The 19,516-nt window shown below is 37.3% G+C and overlaps 1 pseudogene; it reads right to left on the bottom strand.

Annotated features, from left to right (window-relative positions):
- Positions 1-17,245: 17,245 nt before the first annotated feature.
- LOC141502042 (alpha-enolase pseudogene) lies at positions 17,246-18,550 on the bottom strand (annotated as a pseudogene).
- Positions 18,551-19,516: the final 966 nt, after the last annotated feature.

Here is a 19,516-nt window from a genome sequence, read left to right on the forward strand (position 1 = left end):
TTAAATGTAAATTCACCAAGATAAGAGGAACCTCATCTCTCTACCTCTCTTCCAACTTCCTGCCTCGAAGTTTCCCCAAGTTGATCCTAATCACATAGAGGGCGTGGGTTCCACATTTCCCCCGATTCTTCCCTGCTCAGAAAGTGGGCAAAGTCTATAAAAGTTTGACCTACACTTCTGTCATGACTGAACTCACTCTGGTCTAAGCCCAGACAGTTCTTTTTGTAACTGATAGAATCTGGGGGTGTCCAGATGAGCACAGGACTTTGGGGGCCACTGAAAAGCAAAGGAATTTGCATGCTCTCTGGGATGTGAAAATGGCTCAGGAATTTATTATGAAATACAAAAATGAAACCCTCATCCCAAAGGGTCAGCAAGAACTTAATACAACAAAAGGTTTGACATGGTTGCCTGGCAAAAAAGTGAGGCAGAGAGAGGTAGATAGATAAAGAGACACAGATAAGCAGAGTTGACTGGGCCAGAGAGAGAGGGATGGCCCTGGAGTGGAGGTCCAACTCAGGTTTTATAGCCTTGCCCCTTTTCTGGGCACTGATGGCAAAATGGGAACTCCTTCCCCCCCTAACATGATAGGAATCAGGTAGAGGATTGAAGACTGGGATTTGGAACTGAGATCAGGATACAAATTTTACATTAAACAATGAACAGTGGAAGTCAATTTATATCTCAATAATGAGGAACCTCCACCCATTTAACAAGTTTTAACAGCATTTAAGGTTACAGAATTTTGTCTCTGCTACATCCATAATTCTCTCATAATTCTCGGTATCATAAAGTAATTTTTAGAATAATTAAAATTTCTTGAGGAACCTCATATGTACATTAAGATTTTAAATTAGCCAATCAATAGTTAAAATTCTTGAATATAGTTGATGCATTCTGAAAGTTCAAATTCAGTTACACTATTACAGAGATATTACTTTATAAGAACAGGCTTAATAAAAAAAGAGTTTGCTTCCCCCTTTTTTTTAAATTCAATTGACCATGAGGCATGTCAATTGATCTACTGAATTCCCCTTCCCCCCTCCTCTCAAGGGTGAAGTGTCCTGGGCAGAGCTAATGCCTTTTGGGAATGGGGAATTAGTGACCATGGTTAAGGCAAAGGCTATTCACTGACCCTCTTTTCTCCAGCCTAGAAAGAAGGTATTTCTAAGCTATGGGGTTAGACTAAGAATTGGGGGGGGGGTGATCTTACTCATTGGTAGCGTAGATTTGTCATCCAACTGGGACATAGGATTGAGCTCCTTGGACCTTAAGAAATAAGAATTTTTCTTCTCCCCCTACAGTCATCCTGAGAGGGTGGGGGCTGTAGAGAACAAGAGAGCATTTTCAAAGAGACAGAGAGAAAGCCCAGATTTGAGCCACAGATGGAGTTTTGCCCTCCAAGAGTGAGGCAGAGAGAATCTGTACCAGTCACTTCCTTTCTCTCTTTTTTTTTTTAGGCTTTTTTTTGCAAGGCAAATGGGGTTAAGTGGCTTGCCCAAGGCCACACGACTAGGCAATTATTAAGTGTCTGAGGCTGGATTTGAACTCAGGTACTCCTGACATCAGGGCCCGTGCTCTATCCACTGCGCCACCTAGCCGCCCCCCACTTCCTTTCTCAAAAAGTCAAATGAACTTTTCATTGAAAATAAATCCTCTCCTGGATTACCCCAAGGACAATTTGTGCTAAGAGCTCTCATAGGCCACTTCAGAACCTCAGCACTGCCTCCACCAGTCAATCTGACACACAAAACACAGGGCAGATGCACATAAGGGCTGCAAAACTGAAGGAATCTGATGGGTGAGGGGGGTCACCACAAGTTGACAAGGGGTCTGGCATCCCCAAAATCCCATCTCCTGCCAACTCAAACACAACTCACTCTGGGCCTCACTTCTGGACCTCACAGTCATTCTCCCCTCTGATTCCCAGGATCAATGGAGAAGCCTAAAATAGGAGGGTTTTTCCTGAGAGATCATTTTAGCCAGATCCAGAAAGATAGCCTAGTTCAGAGTTGCTCTCTCCTCATAGATGATCATGAAGGTCCAGAGAGATTCTGAGACATCCTGGCTGGTTCACCATAAATGCTGCTGATTATGAAAGATTTAGAGACAGATTTCAGGCCACTGAAAATGTGAAGGAATTCACAGCTCTGTGGGATGTTCAAATTGTTCAGGATTTTATGATAGCAAATTATCAGAAATATACAGGTTAAAACTCAGAAAAGTAGTAACCACTGTAAGCTTAAGCTAGGTGAAGTTTGAGTGAAAGTGTGAGAGAGAGAAAGAGATAAAAAGAGAGAGAAAAGGGCAGGCAGCAATGAGGGTTAACTTAGTCTGGCCACATGACAAGGGGACCCAGGGTGCTCCACAAGGATTAAGAAAGAGCTTGAGGAAAACCCATCCTGCTATAGTCAAAGAAGAAGGAAAAAAGGAAAGAAGCAGTGATGTTTCCTGCTAAATAATCTTCTGTAATGGACTGGGCATAGGGTCGTGCTTGGGGAGTGTTCTTAAATTTTGGGCCAGGCATCTTCCAATGGGTTAGCTGCATACTAATCCTTCCTGTCCCATGCTTAAGTGGAGGGGAAAATGGGGAACAAGATACAAAACAATAGGGTCTAGGGGAGACAGGATACAATCAACAATCAAGGTCAGTTTACATCACAGGAGCAAACAGCCTTCTGTTAAAAAGATTTTAACAGCATTAAAACCACCTTCATAATTCCCTACCTCATTATGGTTGTTTTCTTTTGTCTCTTGGCCTAGAGCTTTGTGAATCCTAAAATTATAAGAATCTCAAAAACATAGAGTTAAAACAAACATAATAGAAAAAATATGGATTAGAAATGAAGTTTTATTCCTTGAGATTTACCAAACAAAACTGATAGGGTCACCAAGAAACTAGGAAATTCATTCAAATTTTATACCATTTGGGAAATGGAAAAAATGATCTCCTTTGTGGCCTGAACATAGGAATTTGCACAACATCTCTAACTGAAACTAATCTACAAAGATGATCATCTTTATATGTCTTCCTGAATTCTTCTTTTGTCTCTTCCTGGGAGAATGGTCTTCTGTCCTGAACATCATTCTCCTAGATTTATAATGAACACAGGGAGCTTAATTTCTAACTAGTGAGGCAAGGTGATCTGATATGAAGTCTAATATTCTCTAAAGGGACTTAAGCTTCTATCACATTGTAGTTATATAGTTATGCTTTCACACCTTTTTTTTTTAGCCTGTCCTCTCTCCGGGAAAAAAGTTTAATCTGTGAAATTGTAAAATGGTAAAATAAAAATCCTGACCTTTCACAACTCCAGGGCCATTAGTGAGTTTTTCACTTTTTTTAATTTTTATTTAAGGCAATTGGGTTAAGTGACTTGCCCAAGGTCACATAGCTAGGTAATTATTTAGGGTCTGAGGTCAGATTTGAACTCAGGTCCTCCTGACTCCAGGACCCCTGCTCTATCGACTTTACCACCTAGCTTCCCCTTGAATTTTTGACTTTCAAAGAACTCTCATCTTTATGACTGCACTACCAATTTGCCTGTCATGGTATTGGTGACCAATGAAGGGACATGAATCTGGCCCAAGATTTGCTTAGACTTCTAGAAGGTGAGGGGCCTTTGAACCATGGTCATCTCTCTAATAACCAAAGTTTAAGAGATGGTTTTTTTCCTCTTCAGAGGTCCTATCCATATGCAGTAATCTAGAGAGGGAGTGTCCCCTAGGGAGGCAAGGAAGAATCCTTTTCTCCCCTTCCCCTCTGGCTGGCTAATGGTTACAAAAGGTTTTTTTCCTTAATAAATAGGCTTTTTTAAAGGAGTTGACTTAGTTTTTAGTCTCTCCTTTTGTCTCTGGAGTCGCCAAACTACTTATCTTTGGCATTCCCTGCTTTCATTTGCTTAACCTGTTCTGCCTTCACATGCACTTCCCATCAGACAAGCAGCTTCTTGAAGTCTCTCTCTTGAAATTTTGCAGTCTGGACATCATGGATTTTGTTAATTCAGTGACTGTGACTTTGAGAAGAGAGTCTCAGCCCAACCCTGTCAGTCTCGGTCTATGTTTCCCTCTCCCTCCTTTTGTCCCTAAGAGGGGAGAAATGGAACGTTTTTTTCAAAACTCTCTCCTCTCCTCCACTTCAGACCTTGCTCTTAGGACTGTGGCAGAGAGGGGGAGGGGAGGGAGTCCAAGCCCCAGGCTCTCAGAAATTTCTAATCCTGGCCTCAACTAAAGTTTCATCCTGGTTGCACTTCCCCAGAATGTAGGGTAAATTCTTCAAGCCTGCCCTGGCCCCATGGCTGTCTGAGAGAAAGCCCCATACCTTCTCCCTGGTATGAAAGTGAAATTTTTTTCTGGGTCTACCCATGTGGTCAGTCAACTCCAACTACAGAGAGCCTGCCCAGGTATCTGGGAGTTCAAGTTGGAGGGGAAGGTGGGGCACCCAGCCCACCCTAAAACCTGGAAATGTCCCACACCATTGCTATAAGTTAAGGACTTGTCATTAATTGACTGAAAGAATAAATTCTGTTTTGAAAATTTTTTAACTATTTAAAAAAATAAATTAAAAGAACTATATGGGAACTGATGATCAAAAGTTAACTTCTGGACTCTTTTTTGGGACTGAGGAATCCAGATTTGAGCTCATTCAAGCTGTATTCCAATAAAAGAAGTTAAATAATAATAATAAATAAAGTTAAATAATAATAAATAAAAGAAGTTAAATCCTAACACAAGGCTGCTACATTTACAAATCCTAGCAGTCAATTAGCACAATGAAAGAGTTCTGTGTATCCTTTATTGACTATTTTGTCTTCTTGATCTAGCACATTTCCACAGTTTTATCTGATAATTTACTGAAATATATTTTCCACACCATTTTTTATCTAGGGTCTCTGATAGATCAATAATTCATAAATTATCTCTCTTGCATCAATTTTCCAGGTCGTTTGTTTTTCCTAAAAGGTACTTTATATTTTCTTCAAGATTTTCCAACCTTTTTCCTTTGATTGGTGGAATCTTGTGTCTCATAGATTCATTGGTTTCTATTTGTCCAATTCTAATTTATAGGGTTTTAGTTTCTTCAGTTACCTTTAGTTTTCCCTTTTTCAGTTGGTTAATTTTGCTTTTTTTGCTGAGTTACATTCCCTTTCCAAATGGTTGATTGGAGTTTTAGATGAGCTGCGTTCCTTTTCCAGTTGGTAGATTATACTTTTTGAAGAGTTCCATTCTTTATCCAGTCAGTTATTTTTACTTTTAAAGGAGTTGATTTCTTTGGTTAATTTTTCATAATTTTACTACATGGCTCTCATTGTTTTTTCCATTTTTTTTCTTCCTCTCCTCTTTGGCTTTCAATTTATTTTTTAGCTCTTCTATGAGGTTTTGGATTTGAGTCCAATTTATATACTTCTTTGAGACTTCCCATGTAGGTAATTTATCACAACTTTCTTTTTCTGTGGTGACATTGTTCTCATCTCTGTCTATATGGTAGCTTTCTACGGTTAGCACTCTTTTAGTTTTTTTATTCATTTTGATTTTTAACCTCTGCTCTGGAGTATAGGGAGTATAGAACCAAGTTTTTTGAGCTGGGGTTGAGGTGTGATCCCTGATTTGTCATTGGCTAAGATGTTGCTTACTCAGCCCAGATGTTGCCTTTACAGGGTTTTGTTTCTTCCTTTATGTCCAGGTTCTGTCTATTTAGTGGACTGTTCCAAACCAGTCCTGCCTTTTACCCCGGTGCTTTCACCGTTCAGACTTTGTTTGCGGTTGGGATCCTCTCTGCTGGCTTGCTACCTAGCTGCCAGCACCTCTGTAATTATTAAACTGTCAGGACCTGGAATGCACTGTAGTTAACAGCCTCCTTATGGCTTTCCCCACTCCCCTTCCTCCTGGGCTTTACTTCTCTTTTCCCCCAAGAGACAGACCTTCACGGAAGATCCTCCACGATGGCTGCAGCTGAAAACTTCTTTGTATCTTCTCTTTTTTCTTGGTTGGATCTGTAGCGTGAATGTCAGAGTAGAGGCTTCATTTATCTTTGGTAAGGAACTTGTTAGCTTTGTGTGGCCTTCATGGCTTTGCCCCAGAAGTTCTGAATTAGCATAATGAAATAAATATTTTAAAATGTGAAGCATGGAAGAATTTGCTATATGCATATTAACGTTTTTATTATTTTCTCTATAATTAGATAACTGGGTTTTATCCTTTGTGCAAGGTAACTTAAAATGCATTTAACTACATCAAGGATTTTTAATTACTGATTGTTTAACATCTTAATATACAATATGAGATTCCTCAAAGAATTGTAATTGACCCTAAAATTATTTTCTGCCTGAGCTTAATTAATATGATTAAAAAACAATTTTATATATAAATTTGTTTTTTTTAAACTAGAGGCCTCTGTAGCTGCTGGCAGTCCTTCCCTCCTCTCCATTGGCCCAGAGAACTGAAAAGAGATCATTGGACATTTCTTGGGTATAGGGATCTGGCCAGAGTCATTAAAATCTCACTGCACAAGTGAATCAATGTGTAATCTTTGTTCTACTGAGGGTGTTTGTGTGTGTGTGTGTGTGTGTGTGTGTGTGTGTGTGTGTGTGTGTGTGTGTACTTAGGTGGCAAAGTGGATAGAGTGCTGGCATTGGAGTCAGGAGGAGCTGAGGTTGAATCAGACCTCAGACACTTGACACTTGCTAGCTGTGTGACCTAGGGCAAGTCACTTAACCCTGATTGCTCCACCTCCAAGATAATCTCCAGTTGTCCTGATTTCTGTCTGTCTTCTTGATCCAGGTGGCTCTGAAGGACAAAGTGCGTCTGATGACTGAGCACATCCCCCATCCCTCAAATCCAATTCATGTGCTTGTTATAGCATCATGTCTTTGATGTCATGATCTTCCAAAATGAAGGACAAGCATTATTATTATGTGTGGACATACATAAGTACATACACACAAACATATATGTATGTGAACATGTACATATCTCAAAATATCAGTATTGAAACCTTTCTAGAAGTGTGCAACCTAGATCGGAAATAATTTAAAATGTGTTTCTCTTTGGGGTAGACAGAGTTCCTACCATCATGAAAGTGAGCATGATAACTTAGAATGTTAAACTATCTAAAACTCTATTCTACAATATTTAGAAAAAATAACATCCACAAGCAACTGAGTTCATTTCTAGCTCAGTCTAAATGAAAGTTTTGAAACATTTGTTGGTCCTTTTTATCTGAGTTTTGGATTTAATTGTTTTAAAAAGATCAACTTAAAATGAATAAGTAATCAATAGCAAATAACAAATTACCTTGTGAGTTAGGATGTCATCATTTTGAGATCTCAGAGACTACCTCCTTGCTAGGGAATTTCTTTTTGGCTTTTGCAAGGCAAATGAGGTTAAGTGACTTACCCAAGGTCACACAGGCAATTATTAAGTGTCTAAGACCGGATTTGAACTCAGGTCCTCCTGACTCCAGGGCTGGTGCTCTATCCACTGTGCCACTTAGCTGCCCCCATCTTTTCTTTTTTTTTTTTGATTAGACAATGGAGGTAAATGACATGCCCAGGGTGACACAGTGTCTGAGGTGGGATTTGAAATCAAGTCTTCCTGACTCCAGGGCCGGTGCTGTATCTACTGTGCCCCCAGCCACCCTGAGGGAATTGTAATAGTAAAAACAATTTGGCTTCAGTTAGAAACCACAAAGACAATATTTCCCTTTATAAATCAAGTTCAGAGGGGTGGCTAGGTGGCACAGTGGATACAGCACTGGCCCTGGAGTCAGGAGGACCTGAGTTCAAATCTGTACTCTGACACTTCATAATTACCTAACTGTGTGGCCTTGGGCAAATCACTTAATCTAATTTGCCTTGCAAAAGCCTTAAAAAATAAACAAACAAACAAATAAATAAAGTTCAGAAATCAGGTTTAGACTAGAGAAAGATCTAGAAAACATAAATATCTGTAGGAAACTTTTTAAAGTAAGCCACACCTTGGTATCAGCAAAACAAAAAAAGCCAGAATGGTATATTTTAGATTTATCTCTTTAATTAAATGTAATTACTTTAAACTGTAACTACCTATAATGGTAAATTTTGCTTAATTTTAATGGATTCTTTAAAAGCTCAGCTCAACTATCAGATGAGCTGCTCCACATTTTCTCTGGTTTAGAAAACCTGACCCCCCCTTGTCTCTGAAACATGGTGGTTTTTATTTGAAACTATAGATCTTTATGTATCTGATTTTTCTTTAACCAAGAGAAAGTGGTATTTGGAAGCTTTGTGTTAAATACTTTTGTGGAATCTTTTCATTTGTAAGCTGATCTATTGTAATGTTAATCTTATATTGATAACAATTGTGTCCAATCTATTTTAATTAATAATTCTCTAGGAATTTGACTATTCTTGTGATGAAGTTTTGGAATATGAGTGGTAGCTTATAATATCTATATTCTTTGTACAAGGTAATCTAAAACTTTTGTCAAACTAAACTTTTGGAAATTGTAAACTGCACCATTGATAGTAATATCTAACGATTTAGTTCTTTATCATTATCTTGTAAAGGTTTGCTATGTGAATTGGAGAGGATCAGAGAATATATTGTCAATAATTTCTCAAGATCTTTTGGACCAGAAAGTTTGGGAAACTTTTGTTTTCCACCACATGTTTATAAAAGCTATGTATGTATGTATGTATGTATGTATGTATGGACATATGTAAACAAGTGTAACTCAGAACTAGGTGGAGCAGACCTGATCTAATCTCAACTCTGATCAGCTCAGGGTCAATTCCTCTGTCTTACACTCATATATCTGCCCAGAGGCACCAATACAGGTACATCCCAGTCTTTGTAAAATGAACTAGCAATCTCTCTTCACATTCTTGTGGAACCCAACCCCCCCCCCCCATTTTCCCCACACCTGCTTGGGAATTATTCAAAGATTCTAGGAACAACATGGAGTAAATACTTCTATGAGTGGACCAAAGGACTAAGAAAAAAACCCAGAAAGGCCAAGTAATTTTTGTGCATAAAATCCATTGTGAAAACAATGGAATGCCTAGTATTGTCTGATTGGTTAAGAATTCGAGATAGGAAAGGCAAGGCAGAGTGGCAAGTACTATCTGAATTGGTAAGAATCCTACAGGAAATAGAAACTGTGGGTTAATGTCTGAGGACAAAAGACCATAAGGAGTCTTTGACAAAAAAAAAAGTAAGCAGGGTGGGGAAGAAGGATTTGGTCCTGGGATATCAGGTGAGGTAATAGGAATTCCTTGATTTTCCTCCATTCATTCCCAATGGGAGGAGTCTGGGGATTTGGGGATAGTGCTAGATGCACTAGAAAAAGGATAAAAAGGAAATTCAGTACCTAGGAGGAATCAGGGAGGAATCCCCGAAGGGATGACTGCATTGAGTGTGTGTAGTTTTCAGGATCCTGGGACTAGAGTACCATCTGTCCCAGGGCTTTTCATTCCTTTCTAAGGTAAATGCATTTGAACTTTCAACTCTGTGAGCCTGGGGGTATCAGAGAGAGACTCCACTGGTTCCATGAGAAGAAAAGAGAAGTAAGATTTTTTTTCTTTCAGATATGTAACTCTGAGTTGTGTGGGGATTGGGAGTGGGAAGAAGTCTAATTCCTTCCATTCTCCTCTCTGTCTCCCTCCCACCTCTGATCCAGGGCTGGGCTGTCAGAGGAGTTCAGCTTGGTCGCCCTACCCTGGGGCAGGCTGCTGCCTTTCAGCCTTGACAATTCCCTGTTCAGTTGTGCTGGAGCTGGGGGCTTGGGAGCTGCAGCTTCTCAAAATTATAATGACTTTTGATGGGGAAAATGGGCAGTGAAGACTGAAATTCTTGCTACAAAACTTGATAAAGTACTTTGAAAAAGTTTGGCTGCTGGGTTGTGAACAGTCTAAGAGGTTAAAAAGAAGTATCTATTAGTGGATGTTTATATCTTTTAAGGGGGATTGTTTTAATTGTGACAAATTAAGAGAAAGATGTGGTATTATAGTTATGAAGGTTTGAGTTTAATAAGGTATTAGATCTGGTCAGAGAACAATATGTACTAAGACAGTCAATGAACTTTGAAATTTGGTTTATAAATCGAAAATTTGTAGAATGAATTTTAAGGAACTTGAGAAGAAAAGGGAAAGGAAAGTGTGAAGTGTGGGATTATCTCTAAACCCTAAGAAACACATCTTTGGGAGAAAGAAAGATAGTCTTGGGTATTTGAAGAAGGTATGAGTAAATTTGAAAAATTATACAAGAAAAAAGTTAAATTATATAATCTTTCTGGGATTATGAAATCCAAACTTGAATTAAATTAAAGTAAAATTAATTCTCTAGTAATGAATTGTCTGGGAAACAATGAACCCCAGAAATGCAGGATACAGTGAGATCAAAGTTTGTTTTGTTCAATCTATATTTGAATTAATGAAGGTGGACAAACAGTTTGGTTACTAGGATGGATGCTTTTTAAACTGTTGTTGTGAAGAAGGGAGTAATAGATTTAACAGGAGTTATGGGTAGTATTTAGATCAGGAGTTAAGTGAAACAGTAGAGATTCAGCTGAAAGTCTCTCTTGGAGAGAAGGCAATTTTCTCTTCTAGAGGCTTAGTGGCAGGGGTGGGATAGGGCAAGGACTTTGATAAGGGAAAGCACTGGCAATTATGCAGAGACAAATGGTATTATAGTTTACATTATCAGGGATACCTACTATTTGAAATTTCGTATTACAGAAATTCATATACTACATAACAAAATGTAAATTAGTTTATTATTTTGTAAGGAGGAAACAAAGATGTATGTTTTTAGTTCACATGACTGTGAGGTGTCTGGTATGAAAGCAATTGAACTTTTTTATTATCTCTTACATTGGGTGGCTCTATATGAGCCTGATCTGAATAATTTGAAAAGCATTAACTTGAGAAGGTTTCAAGTTCATAAAAATGCATAATTTGACTTATAATATTAAGTGATATTGGTAAATACAACAGATAGAATTAGTATTAAAGAGTATATTTTCAAATAAACTAAATACTTGGGGATTTAAATTGATCCAAAATGCTGTATCTGACTCTAGGGGATAATTCACAGGTCTGTCATGGTTCAATGGGGTTGAAAGCAGTCTAGTTCCTTGAGTTGACTGGCAACTCACTGTGCATTTACTAGCAAAGACCACTGCATGCATCTTAGAAGCTCCTCTGTGAAAAGAGACTTTTTTAAGGAAAAAATTCTCTCCTTGTGTTCAATGGGGAAAATGCAAATTGGAGAGTAATTTAGTAAAAAAAAATAACTGAGACTGACAGGTTTCCCTGTCTGGAACCAACAGATCCACCTTGAGTTCAAGGGAAGTGTTTCTCAAGAGTTTTGTGGAAATGGGGATTTATTGCATGTGAAGAAACTTGGGAATCTCTCTAGGACACTGAATAACAATAATAATGTTATCAGGAATATCTGCTGATTTCTTTTGGGAAAGAGTAGCATTGTCAGAAGAGAATAAGTTGTGTAAAAGGCATTTATGTAGTGGGATTATTAGACTCTCATCTGTGAGGTAATTGGTTTTAATGTTAAACTAATGTCGATCAAACATTCTCAAAAGAAGAAAGCTTACAATTTAGCTCTCATCACATGTTTATGGAAGGGAATATGTATACAAAAGACTAAAGTAAAATCTACTTAGCATCTGTTATTTGAAAATAAGAAAATGTATCAATTTGATAATGGAACATTGCCTGGCATCCATGACTTTAGTAATAGTTAATTGGGGTTTTAAAAATTATCATATGTATAAGACTGAATTCTTGGAAATTCTCATTTTCTTTTTTAAAAATAGAAGTATATTTGGGATATAGATAAAGAAGCATATGAAACAAAATGTAAAAGATATGGAGTTATAAGGTTTACCATAAGTTAAGGAAAATTTTTTATTGTTTGGTTTTGTTCTAAGGGAATAAGATGTTAGCATAAGAATCTTATGTTTAATGTAAGTTAATAATTATGTCTAATTTTAAAAACAATCAAGATTGTGGAATTCTGCCCTCATGGTAACTGAAGAATTAAAGGTTAGTGAACAAGACATTGGAAAACATGTCCTGAGCTGAGGATCCTTTCAGTTGGTATGGGGGGGGGGGGATTCTGAAGCATAATTGGGTAATTAAAAAATTGTGTAGCCCCCAGTAAGTAAAATGTGGAGAAATCTTTATCAGTTATGTGATATACTTTTGTAGCAAATATATTAAACTTACAATTAGTGTAATATGTCAAAACCTGGAATTGATGATTAAATATTTTGAAGGGGCAATAAATGAAATATCAAAAATTAGAGCTTCCTCTGTGATCCCTGAAATTTTTAAACAATGTGTTGGAACGTTTTTGTGGATCTGTAGCTTTATGTACAGTGTACTAATGGAAAGATTATTTTGTAAAATCTAATAATTAATGTGGCATGCTCATTGCTGTTTTGTTACATTGAAATTAATAGTGCATGTTGAAGGTTTAAAGTCATCTAAACTATTGTAACGGTTTGAAAGAATTCTGAAAGTAGTCATTTATATTTTGAATGTAGTTAATAATTAAACAGATTTAATGTGAAGTTGTCTGTATAGCAGTTTTCTAGCAATATATGTAAACTGGGATTATATATATATGTATATATATACATATATATACATATATATAATATATATATACATATATATATACATACATATATATATATATATATATATATATATATATATATATATATATATATATATATATATATCCCCAAACTCTGGTTGTTTGCTTCGAAGTAAAAGCATGTGACATGAGGAAGATAAAGTGATAGTGATAATGTGAGATTTCTCTGTGGCTATCTCTAGCTAATTCACCTGAACTAGAGAGGACTTCTTAGGAACAGACTCAGAAGATGCAGAAAGACATTAGAAGTCTCCAGAAGAAAGGAAAATTGGACCAGAAGTTGATGTTATATTGTAATAAATCTGGCATTTTATTGTATGGATGATCACTGGGGACTGCCTCCCTTTTAATTTCTGCAGCCTTCGCCATGATTCTGTGTGTCACTCATCCTATGCCCCATCCCTATAGATTAGACCTCATGTTGTGAATTATCCATTACCAGAACAATAATTGACCCTCTTTGGTTTTGTTTGCATAATCCTATCCTAGATGAATGAATGTTGTTTGTCCAGAAGCTTTTCAATTTAAAGCAGTAAGTCATTAGTTTTGTGGGTTGTGATTACTTACATCACTTGTTTGTTTGGTGAAGAATATATTTTCTAGTTACACTTGTGAGAGGTATATGACAGAAACTAGGTATAAAACAGTATTTCACACAGTCTACTGATAAAATATCAAAATAGGTCCTTGGTTGAGACATAAAGGGTGAGATCATAAGCAAATTAGGCGAGCGTGGAATGTTTTACCTGTGAGATTAATGCTTAAGGGAAGAATTGATGACCAAACAAGAAATAGGGAGCACTAGAGAATATAAAATTGATATTTTTGATTGCGTCAAATTAAAAAACCAAAGCAAAACGGACAAGGGTTGATGGGAAGTAGGAAACTGGGGAAAGTGTTTATAGTCTCATTTCTCAAAAATTCAGAGAATAATGTCAACTTTATGAGAATTGAGTCATTCTGAAATTGATAAATGGTCAAAGGATATGAAGAAGCAGTTTTCAGAAGAAGAAATCAATATTCACATTATATATTCTCTAAATCACTGTTGGTTAGAGACATGCCAATTAGAACAACCCTTAGGTACCATCTCAAATATATCAGAATGACTAACATGTCAGAAAAGGAAAATAATAAATGTTGGAGAGGGTGTGGAGAAATAGGGGCATTGATGCACTGCTGCTGGAATTGTGAACTGAAGCAACCATCCTGGAAAGCACTTTGGAACTATACTCAAAGGGTTAGAAAACAGTTCATGGTTTTTGACCCAACAACATCACTACTAAGTCTATACCACAAAAGAAACTTAAGGAAAAGGACCTATACATATCAAAATATTTATAGTAGCCTTTTTTTGTAGAGGCAAAGAATTAGAAATTGAGGGATTCATTAATCGAGGAATGACTGAAAAAAGTTGTGGTATATGATTATGAAAAAATAATATTTTACTATAGGAAATAACAAAATGGATGGGTTCAGAAAAAAAAAACAGGAAAGACTTACCTGAAGTGACACAAAGTGAAATAAGTTGAACCAGGAGTACATTGTAAACAGAAACCACAATACTGTATATTGATTAAATGTGATTGACTTATCTATTCTCAGAAATATGATCTAGAATAATTCCAAAGTCTTAGGATAAAAAAAATGCTATCCCCTTCCAGAGAAACAAATAATAAACTGAATACAGATGAAATATACTTTTTGAACTTTCTTCTCTATTTTTGTATTTTAGTCAATTTTCTTTGTAACATGCATAATATGGAAATGTTTTACAAGACTACACATATATAACTGATACCAAATTGCTTGCATTTTCAGGAAGATAAGGAGGGGAGAAAGGGAGGAAAAGTATTTGAAACTCAAAATTTTTTAAAAAATGAATGTTAATTTTTTGTTTGCATGTAACTGAAAAATATTAAAACTAAATATAAAAACTAATCAATAAACTAACTACCCAATAAATAAGGAATGAATGAAGGCATAAGCTTCTACCTTAGTTCTTCCAGGTAGTAGCCAATGAGATTCCTCTATGGAGTGATCTATTGGTAAGGTTACCAATCGAATGGAACTAAAACATCCTCATTTCTGAAATGAAAGATTTGAATAACTTCTAGCCAACTAATATTTCTCCTGCTTTCTACTTCATTCCTTCCATTCCAACTATAAGAATTATGGTTAATGGTGACAACCACTAATAAATCAACCAATATTTAATAAGCTATTATTATTCCTCAGGCAGTATTCTTAACTTTGGGAATATAAAGAAAGGCCAAAAAAAGTTTCAGAGTTCGAGAATTTACAGTCTAATGCAGGAGAAAACCAGGGTTAATGAAATAAACAACAATGTATTACAAGATAAATAAGAAAATATCAGGGGAAGGCTACTAACTATGGGTCATGGAAGAGGCTGGAGGCGAGTATTGATCAGAATCTTAAAGGAAACCAGGAGGCAAAAGTTAGGAGAAAGATTCTTTCAGAGATGTGGATATGATAGCAAATTAAAAAAGCCCGGATTTGGGAAATGAAATAAATTAAGCAAAAAACTAACAAGAAGACCAGTGACCCCTGAATTGTTGAGTATGAAGAAAGAAATCTTAGAAGATATGAAGGGGCCCTGTTGATTAAAGAATTATGACATCAATTAACAGACTTTATTAAAAATCTATTTTGTTTCATATTTACCAATTACATAGAAAAATATTTTTACCAATAACTTTGAAAAATTTTGAGTTCCAAATTCTCTTCTTCTCACCACCCTTACTAAAAACAGCCAGTACTTAGATTTTGATTACACATGCAAAGTTGTGTCAAATATATTTCCATATTAGCTATTTTGATAAAGAAAATACAAACAAAACAAAAAATAAAGTAAAAAAACCCTAATCTGTCTATATTTAGAGTTCATCAATTCTCTCTTTGGAAAAGGTATCAAGTATTGGCAAACTCAACCCACTAACAGTTTAATCTCTTTATTAAAGTTTTTCCTTGGGTGTCTTTTTATCTGACATAATTTCTCTCCTTCTTGCTCTCTCTTCTCCCCCTTCGCCAAGTGCTTTGCTTTTTTTTCTTCTATTCATTTTTTTACCTTATCTCAACATAATCAACTTATTCCCATATTCTTCTTATAAGTATTTCTAACTTCTCTTTAGTGGTGATAACATTTTGAGAAGATCCATAAATCATATAGAAAGGCTTACTTTTTAAATTTTCCTGTATAATTTCTCTTTCATGTTTGCCTTTTTATGCTCCTCTTGAGTCTTGCATGCAAAGATCAAATTGTTTATTCATCAGGAATGCTTAAAACTACTCAATTTCATAAAATATTCATTTTTCTCTTGAAAGACTATACTCCATAGAGAATAAGCTTGTGGTAACCAGAATGATTTCGTAGACAGTGTCTCCAGACCAAAATATCTTATCTGTTTAGAATTCTAAGGCTAGGTGTGTTTCCCAGAAAGCAAGACTGTAGTGTAGCAATTAAAATGTTTTCAGAGACAGTGTCTCTAAATACAGATGTTTTTCTCTGCTTACTGTTCTGAGACTAGATGTGTTTATAGAGAGATCAAGCCTCTAATAAACAGAAAGTTCTCAAACTAGTGTCTCCATATAAGTATATATATATGTATATATATATATATATATATATATATATATATATATATATATATATATATATATGAACACTTAGTTGTTATAGATGTATGCTGACTTCTCTGAAACAAAATATGATTTTTATGAGGGAAAGCACTTAGGGAGGGGCAGTGATACATGGAAAATTTTTTGTATAGGAAACAGAATTGAAAATTTTTTATAAAGAAAGCCAAGGATCTCAATAAACTGAATGAGGAAAGGATGAAAGAAAGGGGTTTTGGACATACAAAGAGACCATCATCACTCTGGATCCAGAACTTGTCTTGGTACCTTAGATTGAGGTGTCTTTTGCCCTGCTCTACCAATTCTCCTAAGTGCCCACATGTGTGTCTTTTCTCATCTACCCTCATCTATTGACTGTCACCACCAACCTCTCACATATCACCTTTCCTCCCTTTTCTGTGGCTCACCTGTCTTAATCTTTTCATTTTTTTCCAATTACATGTGACGATAGTTTTCTATATTTACCCTTCTGCAAACTTTTGAATTCCACATTTTTCTACCCCTCTCCCTTCCCAATCATGGGATCAAACAATCTTTTTTTTTTCCCAGTGGATTGCTGAAAACTTTTATTCTGCACATACAAGCCACTAAAGGATCTGGCCTGTGGGCTTGTTGGGGGGCTGCATCACAAGTATATGACTCTGCACACCAGCACTGGGGGTGGGGGTGAGAACAGTCATTCTATCCCAGTCAGAAGATGAGGTCTTCCAAAAAAAGGACCAAATGATCAGGTACCATCTCTGATAAGACAGTTTGAAAGAAGCAGTGAGAACACAGAAAGGTGGAAGAGAGCGGGGTGGAGTTATGTAGCGCTGAGCCCCCATCCCCAAAACAAAACTGGTCTAGTACTTGGTGCTACCCATTCTTTGGAGGACTTCTACTGCAGTGACTGTTGCCTACTAGCTCTGAGGCTTCATGGTCATGGAGCTTACTTGCTCCGAGGGTTTCTGAAGTTCCTTCCAGCGAATTTAGCCTTGCCGCCCAGTTCTTCCTCAATTCTGAGAATTTGGTTATACTTAGCCAAACGCTCAGATCAGCAGGGGCCCCCAGTCTTGATCTGCCCAGTGCAGAGACCCACCACCAGGTCTGCAATGGAAGTATTATCAGTCTCTCCAGATCGATGGGAAACCATTACTCCCCACACATTGGACTGGGCCAGCTTGCACTCCTGGAGAGATTCGGTCACGGAGCCAATCTGGTTCACTTTGAGCAGGAGGCAATTGTAAGCTTTCTCATTCACGGCCTTTTCAATGTGCTTGGGATTGGTCACTGTGAGACCATCCCCTACAACCTGGATGCCTGCAGTTTCAGTAAAATTCTTCCAAGCTTCGCAATCATCCTGGTCAAAGGGATCTTCAATAGACACCACTGGATAGTCCCTGATGAAGCTCTTGTAAAGGTCCCCAAGCTCGGCCGGTTGAGATGTATCTGCTGGGATCATCAGGAGACTTGAAGTCCAAGTCATATTTCCCAGATGGGAAGAATTCAGAGGCAGCAACATCCATGCCAATTACAACCTTGTCAGTATAGCCAGCCTTGCCAATTGCTTTCTTCAGCAGCTCCAGAGCTTCTTTATTCTCCAAGATGTTAGGAGCAAAGCCACCTTCATCTCCTACATTGGTGGTATCCTGTCCATATTTCTTCTTAATCACATTCTTCAGGTTGTTGTAGGCCTCAGCTCCAATGTGCATGGCCTCCTTGAAGTTTGATGCTCCAACAGGGAGGATCAGGAACTCTTGCATTGCTAGCTTGTTACCAGCATGGGAGCCACCATTGATCACACTGAAGGCTGGAACTGGCAGGATGACTTCTTCATTGCCTGTAAGATCCGCAATATGGAGGATCAAGGAGACACCTTTCTCAGCAGCCCCAGCCTTACAAACAGCCAGAGACACTCCCAATATGGCATTCGCTCCAAATTTAGATTTATTCTCTGAACTATCCATCTCTATCATCAATTTGTCAATCTTCTCCTGCTCCACAACATTCAGTTTCTTGCTAATCAGGGTCAGGACAATAGTTTTATTGATGTACTCAACCACTTTTGAGACACCCTTCCCCATATAGTGGGTCTTATCCTTGTCTCAGAGCTCCAGGGCTTCATGCATGCCAGTAGAAGCCCCACTGGGCACAGGAGCTCTGAAGAGACATTTGAAGTGTAGAGATCAACTTCCACGGTGGGGTTTCTCTGAGAGTCAAAGGTCTCTCTTGCAATGATCTTCAAAATAGACATGTTGAATTTCTAGATGGGGCTGGCTCCGCGGGATTCAGAGGAGAGAGGCAGAGGGATGGAGTTCTGCTGAGAGGGCAAGTTAAAAGGGTGGATCAAACAATCTTAAATAGCTTTTACATATGTACAATTATTTGACATATTTCCATATTATTTAGTTGTGAAAGAGGAATTAGAACTAAGAGGGGGAAAACATGAGAAAGAAAGAAAAAGACAAAAGGAATTTTAAAAAGTGAACATAATATGCTTTTGGATCAGTTCACAACTCTACCAACAGTGTTTTAGTGACCTAGTTTTCTCATATCCTCTCCACCATTGATCATTTTCCTTTTTTGCCTTACTGGTCAATCTTCTAGGTATGAGGTGGTGCCTCAGAGATTTTTAAATTTGTATTTCTCTAATTAATAATGATTTAGAGCATTTTTTCATTTTACTATAGATAATTTTAATCTCTTCATCTGAAAATTGCCTGTTCATATCCTTTGACCATTTTATCAATTGAGGAATGGTTTGTGTTCTAATAAATTTGACTTAGTTCTTTATATATTTTGGAAATGAGGCCTTTATCAGAAACACTAGTTGTGAAAATTGTTTCCCAATTTCCTGCATTCCTTTTAATCTGGGTTGCATCGATTTGGTTTATGCAAAAGCTTTTTAATATAGTCAAAATCATTACTACTCTTCTGGTCTATGTTCTGGTGTATGGGTGACCACAAGCACTCATTTCTGCCCTGGAACTGTGAGGAGGGTCCTTGCTCAGCTATGACAGAATGGTCTGTTGCACTACTGCTCCTTCTCTTCCTGGGATTGTGACCTAGATCCAAGTATGAGCAAAGCAGCAGAGTCCTCATTCAATGATAGCAAATAGACCCATGTAATCTCCTTTCAACCCCCTTACTCTCTGTGGGCTGATAGCTATAGAAGCAGCTGCTACTGCCGATTCAGTTGCTCCGAAAGATGACCCCTGGT

Source organism: Macrotis lagotis, chromosome X (assembly GCF_037893015.1).
Source record: "Macrotis lagotis isolate mMagLag1 chromosome X, bilby.v1.9.chrom.fasta, whole genome shotgun sequence".
Classification (NCBI taxonomy): Eukaryota; Metazoa; Chordata; class Mammalia; order Peramelemorphia; family Peramelidae; genus Macrotis; species Macrotis lagotis.